We start from the raw sequence: 9,314 nt of genomic DNA, 5'->3' as shown, positions 1-9,314 counted from the left end.
GCACAGAACCAAATGAATCATGGTCTTTGGTGCCACACTCAGCATCTGTCCACGTCTGGCACATTGTGTGTGTGCACGTGTGCATCAGTTTATATGTGTACGTAACTGATTAACTATTTTTAATGGTAGATCGAGCAGGTATAAATCCACTACTCAAAATGAAAACCAGGACGTTGGTAAAAGCCTCCATCTGGCCATACTCTGGCCACCACTATCCTAGCCCCCTCGTGCCTCTTCCCAGCCCGAGCAATCCTGCATCTGCTCTTATTATTCTCTTCTTTCCCTTTTATGGATTTTTTTACCTCATACAGCACCCGGTCTTCCTAGGCGGTCTCCCGTCCAAGTACTCACCAGGCCCGACCCTGCTTAGCTTCCGAGATCTGACAAGATCAGGCTTGTTCGGGGGGGCGTGGCCGTAGACCCTTTTATGTGTTTGTACTGCATCTGCATCTACTTTGTTGTTTTTTTATAAGCTTTTCAGTCCCTGTATTATCATCTCCAAGGAAAAAAGATGACAGTCTCTGATTCCAAAGCATCATAAAGCACAAACATCTATAAGGTGCTCACTGAGAAAGACAGGATAATTATATTTGTTACTGAGCTGACATGAAATTACTTGAAACTCAGACTGTGTACACACACACACACACACACACGCCAGTACCTGTTTCACTACTGGGCACGCAGGAAATGGCTAATGTTATAAATTATGGAGGAACTTAACACAGGTCCCTCAGCCAGGAAGGCTCCGACTATACTGGAATTTAACTCCCGCGTCATACAAATGTGTAAGAATATACAAGTCTGGTTTTTTTGGTTTTTTTAGTAACCCAGTACTCTTAATACCTGATCATTAATGCAGGAATGTTAAGAAAAGGAGCCATCCACTTGAGAGGGCCTTTTATCTTGAATTTTCAGGGAAAGAATATCTGTATAATTTTTGTATTTTTGATAAAGATAAGCTTTAAACCTGAAACAATGTAATTTACTTGTTGTTCTTTTGTGACTGATCATGCTGGAAAATTAACAAATCAAGGAAAAAAATGTGTTTGCCGTGGTCCCGATGGTGATGCAGAGATTACTTTCACAGTATTTATACCTTCAGTTTCTCTCAGCACCTTGTGCTCGGGATGAGGATTTGGAGTCTGACTGATAGTTGTACTGGAAAGTACTAATCTTCACGCAGCGTCAGAGAATTCCCGCGACTGTATTTGGCCTGGTTCAGGCTCACTGAATTATTACGGTTTATGTTTCTGCAGTCTCCTGCAAAGGACACTTTAATGGTGCATTTCACTCCTCTGGAGTTTCAGGGGAGGCCCCTGTCGAAAGCATCCACCCCGGGCCAGGGCACACACTGTCCTCCGGATGCACGGTGACCGTCAATGAACACGGCTGTAACACGGTCCCCCAGGGATTGCTCTTACTGCCCTCGTATTTCGTGATACAGTCGATGGTTTGCACGGTCACTACATAACCAAAGAGGACCAGCTTCTGGATCCTGGCCATATTCCCTATCGGTGAAAAAGCCTGACTCTGACAAGACGAAGGTCTGTCGCGCACACATATTACTATGGAAATGCGGGATGAGAAGCCAAACCCAAAGTCACCCTCAGCAGAGAACACAATGTCCTTGCTCTGGCGGAAGCTTCAGGCTTCATGTTGGAAGCCATCTCCAGTAGATCGAATGGCTGCACTTAAAAGAATGGCTTCAAATTTCTTTTTCAAGTGCTGCTGAGTTCCTCTATTGAAATTTTGTGTTATTCATTCCTTTTCAGACTTTTTCCCATTTAGCTCATTCATATTACTGCCTTATTCCTGGTACTCCACAATGCTCATATTAATAGGAATACTCTTCTGCCCTTAGTTCGTGTAGAAACTGGCCGGCTGACTACCCGCTGCAGCTTGGTGGGAAGCACACAAAAAAAATCCTTCGCCCGTACTCCCCTGCCTATTGGGGGATCAGAAATTTTCATCCTTACAGTAGGGTTCTTTTGGCATTTTGAGATGGCTTTAAATATCAAGGTCTACTTTTGAAACTGCACACAACCTCGGGGAGCACCGCATGACGAAGCCACATGGAAGCATGGCCACCCCCGGCTGCCCGCGCCACGCACAGTCTGTCTGTGCCTTCGCACGGCCCTCGTCTGCGCTCTGACGGCAAAGCCCCTCGCATCTTCCCGGCCAGCTCACACGCAGCCTCGTCTGCAGAGCTGCATCCGCCTTTCCTAGCTGAGTCCATCACAAACCTCTTTCACACTGACGCTGAGCTCCGATAGGGCCTCTGATGTTTCTGGCTGAGTGACAACAGGACATCCAGGAAGGATGCCTCCGCTCCTCTGTGCAAACACGAATCGCCGGTGTCACAGCTTGCTCTGTTTTTATTGTCCTTAGCAAGTGATGTGCATGTGATATAATGAATGTTCTGTCGTGATATGGCAAAAGAAACGATCCTTTTCTTCATTTCGTCCAAAGTGCTTGGCTGCATAAGCGCGGTCATTGGCACGGTGCGCCTACACACGGCGACAAGAGTTTTGTGCGTAGAGAGTGTCGACTGAAAAACGCGGACCCAACAATCTGGGCTGCATCGATCTCTACCAGCGTCTCGCGACACCCACAGGGAAGAGAAGCTTTGGAGGATGACAATTATTTGAGGACGGAAAGTGTGTGGTGCAGGCAGCCGGGAGTAGCTATGGAGTGGATGGAGCATAAGAGTGAACGTGAACTCTGTCCTCGAAAAAAAGTGCAATTACACCAGCAAAATTCTTAGAGCAGCTGCATTGGAAAACGTCATCCGATCATTTAGGGTCCACTGGCAACGGGAGAAGGAAAGGAGGGCTCGGGTCCCAGCTCAAGGAGACTGCCGAAGCGAACCAACTCGATGCCATTAGGAGGTGTCGCCAGAGCTTTGTGCACTTTGCCGTTAACACACGCTCTGCTTCGAGGCGGCGCCAGACGAGAGCTGGCAAAGCTGCACTGGCCACGCGGGATCTCCTTCCTCACGCCCACTGCCGTCTTGTTTGGTGCGCCCACCTCAGGGGTTCGCTCCAGGCTCTTTCTCAGATACCCACGTCCACTATGGACTCTGTTCTGCGAATGCACTAAGCGTCCGTCCCTCTAACGAAGCGATCCCGGCTTGGGCTCCCCTGTCTGTGTCTCTCTCTCTTTCCACGTGGTCTGGTGTCAGTAAACACTGGTTGGGTAAGTTAATTACTGGCTCTAGTTACAGAGCATAAAGGAAAAGCGCTGACTTTGATTACAGAGACTGGGGAAAGCGTCGCCGCCGAGCCATGACAGCGCTGCTTGACATCAGAAAGCTCCAAACTGTTCTCTGGATCGGGTCCAAACTAACCCTCACGATCCCGTCTCCTCTCCGGCCACCCCTGCTCCAGCTGGAGCCACTGACCAGCTTGCCCTCCGTCCCTCTGACCTTCCTCCCCTTATCTCTTCATCTCGCTTCCCATCGTTGGCAAACTCATTCTCTCCGCTGGGAAGCTCACCCTGCCATCCTCCCCCAAAGCTTCAGACACAGGTTGCTCCCTGACCACTGGACGTCATCACCAGGGGCTGGGGACACTTTTTGTTTGTGGCCAGTTTGAAAAGGGACTGAAAGTTAACGGTGAAACCAAGATCCGTCAGCAGTGTCTGTGCTGAGCTTGGTTCTCCCCCGCCCTCCGTCCCCACCCGCCTTCTCCTGAACGACCTCAGGCTGCAAGGCACAGGGACTGACGCGCACTTCCCAGCCACATACTCCAAAGACGCATTTGTGGGTTGGGGTTTGTTTTGCTTTCATTTTGTCAGTGACTTTAACTTTCCTCCTGTCGGACGCAAATCCCTTAGTCAAGGTCATTCCCACTCAGTGCCATTCCTCACGTCACTCGAACTGTGACATTTGGCAGTTTCAAAACTTTCAAAAAAGTTTATGTTCCATTCCTGAATAACCCCATGCTTCTTATTACCAGCAACTTTAACTCATGATTTTTTACCTCTAGGTCAGAATGGGGTTAAGAATGTTAACTCGGAACAGTTCGAAACGAAGTGCAACGTGGTAAATAAACCACGGACGCACAGATGGGTGGAGACGAGACCCCCAGCCGCGCCCACGTGATGGTGACAGCGCCTGTGCTGGCATACGTGGTCTCTGCAGCACAGCTGGGCTGGAATTTGGGGCCGGTCCTTAGGTCGAGAGCTCACTGCTGGCAGCAGTCACAGGTATCAGAGTTCAGAGCCAGCTTGCCGGGACCGGGTATGGCTCTGCGGCCTTTGAGAAGTTACTTCAATCTCTGCCGCGGCACAGAACTGAGGGCTGTCTAACACTCACCTCCTATGCCAAACCGAACTTCCACTCCCATGTCAAATAAAACAGCTCTTTAGGGCTGTCTGTGGTGCGTAACGTGGCGACTTACTTCATAGGAAGTCACACGGTGGGACGAGCAGACAGAAGAGCTGCTGGCGGGAGCGAGGGCCAGGGGAAGACAGCGCCGGAGACTCAACACTCCGTCTACGAAACACAGGTAACACTGATAATGTCCGCACTGATCGGCGTGCAGTATTAAGAGACTGGAAATGTAGTACCCTACCGTGTGTGTTGGCTACAGTTAGTGCCATGACTGGCAGCAACCGGGCTCAGGGTTTGACTGTAGACAGCTGATGACAGCGTTGGAAAGATCACTGCCGCCAAGGGGACCGAGGCTGGGAACTGCCAACAAGGTGGCGATCGGTGCTCAGGCACTAACATCTCCGACAGGTGACAGACATGAGGACGGAAAGGAAACCCTCGGCCAAGAGCTAAAACCTTCCACAATGGAAGGAAAACGACAGAGCAGTGGGAAGAGAACACTGGCACAGCCAGACAGCGTCCAGAGGCTCTAGAAGGTTCTCAGGAGCGGGAGGGAAAGTGGTTTCAACGTTGCACTGGGCGAAGGAAGTTCCAGGACCCAAAGTAACAGCATAAGAGTAAAAGCCTCCAACTGCCAGGGCTCCAAGGCAGTGTCCCCAAGAGCCAGCCAGGTCTCAGTCAGCGGTGTACAAGGAACTCAAGACTCGGCTGAAGACGGAGAGTCTGCAAGTCGAGGCATGGGGTTACAGGGAGAGCACGAAGCGGGAGTGAGGGGACGAACGGTCTGGAATGTTCCATGGAGTTGGGCGTGAGGCTTGGACTTCCGGGGCTGATGGAGGTAAGCTGAGTTGGAGGGATGAGGGGACTGGCCCCCAGAGTCTCTTAGAGAAAATCAGGCCAACGGGTCAAGCTCTGGTCCTTTGTAGACACAGGACTAACCAAGGAAAAGGAAAAAGCCTCAGTCCTTCACTGGGTGATGGCCGCGGAGGTAGGGGTGAGTGTGAGGAATAAATACACCTCCAATAACAGTATTTCTCCCTCAGTATCTCCTTTTTCATCATGTTTTGAGAATTCCAGGATCTAGACAACATCTGGTGCGTTTTAATGGGATGCAAGTCCACTTACTTCCTACTCTTGCAGCCCTTACGGTCTGCTCTCTAGTGCTGAATCATCTGTCGTTCCATTGCCCCGCTAGGCACCCTCAGACCCTGGGTGTCTGTAATCTAAGGAGGAGGTGCAGGGGCACTGATAATACGAACAGCGTGGAAATGCCTGCCTTCTCTCACTGGGCGTCACGTTTTTGAGGTTCATGCACGTTGAAGCAGGTGTCAGTACTTCCTTTGTGTGGCTGGGTAATATCCATTGCATGAGTATTATTTATCCATTTTATTTGTCCATTCATCAGCTGACGGGCATTTGGGGTGTTTCTACCACTGGCCACGGGGCAGCATCGTTCTGAAACTGGTTGTGGTGACAGGTGGGAATATTCTAAAGGTCACTGAGCAGCACACTTGAAATGAGTGAATGGCATGGTACGTGAATTCTATCTCTATAAAGTTGTCACCCACAAGAGACAGTGGCAGAGTGATGCACAGGTGTATTATATATACACATACACTCTAAAAATTATCATTCTTTTATGATGTTTTGACAACTTAAAAAACAACCACCACCATTGAAACACCTCTCGGGCTGGAGAGAGACACCTCTCCTGAGCCAGGCTGGTCCTCGGGGCCTGGCCCACGAGGAGCGAGGCTTTCACAGGAAAACTGCCAGCCCAGAGCCTGGCTTTCCCAGCCTCATCTGCACACCCCGGGGGCAGTATCCCTCCACCTCAGTCACCCTGGGCCGGGAGCCCCCGAAATTGTCCGAACCCCCAGGCTTGCGCTGTTAGCCTACCCTGTCCAGCCTTTCCCTCGGTGACTCCAGCAAGGGTCCAGCCTCAGCTTGCCCCTCACTCCTGCCCATCCTGCTGCTCCCTCATGTGGCCCCGGGATGGTGAGAACGGTAAGCTCTGCCTCCCCAGTCTGTCTCCGCTTCCTCCTGGGGCCGCACCAGCTTCCCCCATACCCACCCAGCACCTTCGTTCCCAGGACACGGGATGTGAAGCAGCACAAAGAAGAGGCACCAGTAAGAGCTGGCAGGTCGAGGAGGTGATGGAGGCGACTTCTCAGGAGAGACGGCTCTGCACTACATCTGCCAAATGAGCAGGGGACAGCCGGGCGGGGAAGCTGGCTGGGGAGGGTGTGCCACCGAGCGCACCAGGATAGAAACAGCACCTCGCCGGCAGGGAGCGACGCGGGCCTGGACGTAGCCCGAGGAACACCGGCGGTGCATGGAGCAGGGGCTGGCGAGCTGCTCTGCTTGGGCGGCGCCGTGAAGACTGGTCCGCACAGCATCAGGCCGGAGGCAGGGAGGCCAGCGAGGAGGCGGCCCAATAACACCGAAATCCAGGCAACACGGCGAGCAGGGGACATGAGTGGGCGTCAGTCGCTGTGCAATCCAGAGACAGAAAGCATGAACCTCGGTGGTTAGAACGCCCACCTCCAGTGAAAAGGCCACCGAGCCATCTTCCTCCGAGTGACACAGATTGGTAGACCGGAAGCCACTATTCCAGGTGTAAAACGAGAACAGTCAGCAGGCGGAAGGGGTCATCTCAGTGTCGGCGCTAATACGCTTTGCGTCTTGCACTTCAAAGAATGCCAGGATGTCCCATTGCATCTGCCTTAATCTCCTCTGTATCATAGTGATGGGCATCGCGCCTGAACTGGCTCTGTTCTGGTAAAAGATCTGGTTCTGTTCCAACCTGATTATGCGAATGTGGGGTGAAACGTGCTCATTTGATTACTGACACTTACGATACCTCCTGGTCTAGTAGCAAGGATGAGTTACAATGCACTGTTTCTATGTGATAGTACTATTTTTTTAATCACTTCTTGGCCTTTTGGCTAAGATCAAGTGTATATACTTCTTAGAGGAAGAAGAGAAAAAGAAATAGAAAGCAATAAAAATAGCAGGGTATTTTAAATGTCACTGTGAAAGTGGATAGAAAAAAAGATAAGACTTTGTCCCTACACCAAGCTCAGAATTTTGATTCAAATGAAATCCAACACGAAATGAAGCTATTAAAGTCACAAAGAGCTTAAGAAAGAAGGGTCACAGATGACAGATCCGCCTTCCTGTCGCTGAGTTGGGTCATTAGATCAAAGTGTAGCTATGTCCCCCCCTTCCCCACGAAACCAGCCCCCTCCTCAGCGAGGACCAGGCTTATCTGGCATGAGTCCTTTTCAGCTTATCTACGGGGGCTGCCGCTTAGAATCACTCACTGTCAGAATCCGAAGGGGCCAAGTTGTTAGAGTAGGCACTCGGCTAATTCCTGAAAATTCTCTATTCTGCTTAAAAACCCATTTTACATACACAGTTCACACCTTCGGCACAGTTGCAGATAATCACTGCTCACTGCTCGCCCAGTGGAGTTCCTTTCTGTCGAATGAAGGGCGGAGAGCTGAGTGGTCCCCAGAGCCTCAGGCGTGGCTCGAACGCCCAGAAACGCCACAGGCTGACTTCGGAGCTCGGTGGCTGAGCAGACCCTGGTGACCGCCCGCCCGCACCCGGCAGCATTCCTGCTGCTACCGGAAGTCGTTATGCCACTAGCGCGGGGGCAGAGGCGTACTTCGTGGAGCCTGGAGCTTGTGCGATGTGGATTAAAAGGATGCGAAATCACAAACGCAAAATCGAGTACAGGGCCCGGGGCGGCGGGGGTGGTGCGTGAAAGCCAAGGGCCTCAGAGCCTGAGCTCCACGAGCTTCCTGTGGAAGCCGCCCCTGCGACACGCATGATGCAACTGACTCATCTGCTGTCTCCTAGTGGCGATTGTGATCGGTTCCTACTGCTCCTTGCTCTGAGCACAATGTTTTACAGGTGTGAGCTCCAGGACAACCTGGTCAGGCCCACAGTGGCTTCGCAGAGATGCCTGTGGGTCGGAGGGGCTGCGGGCTGGGGCGTCTCCGAGCTCCTGCTCACGCCTTCCCCGCGAGACAGGCAGGACGTCCTCAATGACGACTGGTGTCAAGAGGGCAAGTCCTGCTTTGTAAATATTCACCACACGTCTGCTCGTGCCGCTTTCCCGATGTCCCAGTGGACAACGCTACATCATGACGGGCTCGGACTCAGCGCTGGAGAGACTGAAACCTGGCTGTGACAACCCACCCTGGTCACCCTCAGGCCGAGATGGACTGTCTCTCCACGTGCAGAATACACCACCACCAGCCGGGAGCCCAAATTCCCATCCAGTCTGGTATCAGGCTTGATGTCCACGACCTAATTATCAGCTCCAGGCCCCAACGTGGGGGAGACTCTTCAGCGTCTCTTGATCCAGAAACCCCTGACCTAAAAAGAAGTCATTAACCCAGCAGCACCCACCGAATGATGGGGACGCAGGATGGCCACGAGGAATGGGGGCCTGGCATTGCTGGCCATGAGCAGTCCCGGAGTCCAGCCACACCCACGTTGTCAGGCAGTGTTCCTTAGCACCCAGCTCTGCCTGCTGGGGCTTGGGTGCCACCTTCTGAAAGGACCTTCCTTCCTCCAGAGAAAGGCCTGTGTTTGCTGCCCAGGGGCTTTCTCAGCCTGCCTCTCCCCCATCGGAAGCTAGAAGAAAAAGGGGCCTCCTGTCCCTCTGAACTATCCCAGCCCCTTCCAGTCCAGGCTGCTGGCACTGGCGGCAGCACCTCCGTCTTAAAGGCTCTGTGGGCTGCCCACGGGACCTGTCCACGGGACCTGTGAGGTTCGCATCTCCTGAAGTCGACACGCACTGTTCCTTCTGAGGTGACATCTTTCCCTGCCGCACGTGTCAGGCTGCGTGGGGCGTGTCCTTGTGGTCCTTAGGCGCACTTCTATCTCAAGGAGAGAATCCACTGCACGCGGGCTTCCGTCTTTCCCAGGTTCCCCGAGCCACACTTGGTCTAGACCGAGAGGA

The 9,314-nt window shown here is 52.3% G+C and overlaps 1 pseudogene; it reads right to left on the bottom strand.

The window, feature by feature from the left end:
* Positions 1-302: 302 nt before the first annotated feature.
* Positions 303-421, bottom strand: LOC120614526 (uncharacterized; annotated as a pseudogene).
* Positions 422-9,314: the final 8,893 nt, after the last annotated feature.

Source organism: Pteropus medius, unplaced genomic scaffold, assembly GCF_902729225.1.
Source record: "Pteropus medius unplaced genomic scaffold, Ma_sr-lr_union100, whole genome shotgun sequence".
Lineage (NCBI taxonomy): Eukaryota > Metazoa > Chordata > Mammalia > Chiroptera > Pteropodidae > Pteropus > Pteropus medius.
Note: the sequence above shows the minus strand (reverse complement) of the source record. Positions and strands in the feature narration are given on the sequence as shown.